The following is a 1,938-nucleotide window of genomic DNA, read 5'->3' on the forward strand; positions in this document are numbered from 1 at the left end:
AAAAGAAGGGAAACACAGTAAGAGACACGGAAGGAAGATTGTGAATATAATAGAAAATAAATGTTAAAGGGTATTAAACACGGTAAGAGAAAATAAAATATCTGGAAACATATATAAATATTTCAAGACCTAACTTAAGCAAAGACTCATAGATCAACATAAATTAGAGAAACAATTTTGTAGAAATTCAAACTTGATACTGATGTCATGGACTCATATAGGTTGACTTGGTTTTCAATGAACTTTCATTAAGAATGACGACGGAACATCAACCTAAGCCAACCAGGTAAGTGACCTTGCTATCGGCATGGTTATATTTGCTATTGACACAAGTTCCGTGGTTCTGCACGTGTCATATATATTGATATGTGTGAAATGTCTGTGGATCGATATGCTTCTTATTTGTTATGTATATGTTATAATATGTGAATTATTTGATAATAATTATGGTACGATGTGTTCAATGATATGTTAGAGATAAGATACGATAAGGATGCACAAAACGAAATGTAACGATAAGAGTCAAATACATTCATGAAACATTAAGGTTAGGTTACATACCGAAGTGATATGGATAAGAGAGATTGATGGAAGAATACTATTAGGCTACGGGTAGAAAATGATAGGTTTGTGATAGATTGATAGAACGATAGCGTTAGGATTGATAGAACGATAACGTTAGGTTACGTTCTTGTGATGATATGACTGAGGTACGTTCACGTAATGATATGTCTGTGATAGGTATAAGAACGTTAAGGCTATGATAAGTTAGGAAACGATATGACTACGATTTACGTTATGACTTGTTTATGATATGATACATTGTGATGCAATATGTCATGGTATGATGTGTATATGATGAAATGTTATGTTAAAAGCATAGAACGTTATGTTAGGTCACTCATATTTTAATGTTAATAGCATGAATTGTATGACGTGAAACACGATAAACTGTCTGGAATCATAACCCCGATAGGAATATGTATAAAATATAAATTGAAAATGAGAATGACATGAAGCATGGAACGTGACAGGGGGGTTATGTTCATTAATGATAAATGTAGAAGTAGGGGGGACCTCATGCATTATGTGTGTTCATGCATCTGGGGGGATAACCCTATCCCATAACGAGGGTAGGACGTGTACATCTAATGACAGGACAACAATCGTTATGCTTGCATAGCGCTGCCGTGACGGTTACTAGTTTTAACGGGTCCCGACATAAGGGGCTCCCAGAGTATGCCCACCGGATAAGGAAAGTGGCCCAGCGGTGTGCGAACTAGCTGGTGAGCCAATACTCGCAAGTATGGGCTGTGTGTAGACTATATGGTACACGTCCACGATTACCCGTTAGGACAACACCGTAGGGAAAGAGAAATGAAACCAAAGATAGATCCCATCATTTCATTGCATGTGATTGTTGCATTTATCCCTAATAGTGTGGTCACTTACTGAGTATTCCTTTAAATACTCAAGCCATGTGCTACTACATTTTTCTTACGGCTGACAACGGCATCGCAACTCTCGACCATGGCACATGCATAGGGTAATGGTATTTGTTTTCTTAGACTTAGGCTAGACTAGGTTGTTTCTAACTTAAACTCTTATTCATTTTATTTAGTCTTTTGTGGTGTCGTTGTAAAGATGTTTTTTAAACACGTAAGTTCATGGCTGTGTTTTAAGATAAAGGTTATGTTTTATGAAATTTTAATGAAGTCTTTCCGCATTCAATGTTTATGGTACGTATACGGTAGCGACCTTAAATTAAGTAGAAAATTGTGGCATGCATATTCTAGTCACTCTAGGTCCCTAAAAAACTAGGGTCGTTACATAAATCTACACTTGAACTTTCTATAACCTTGAGAAAAATCTGTGGCAACTCGCTTAACCAAGGATTCGATTACCGCCTACAAGTAGGTTACTTATTTAGTTGCACTA

This window comes from Cucurbita maxima, unplaced genomic scaffold (genome assembly GCF_002738345.1).
Source record: "Cucurbita maxima cultivar Rimu unplaced genomic scaffold, Cmax_1.0 Cma_Scf00087, whole genome shotgun sequence".
Classification (NCBI taxonomy): Eukaryota; Viridiplantae; Streptophyta; class Magnoliopsida; order Cucurbitales; family Cucurbitaceae; genus Cucurbita; species Cucurbita maxima.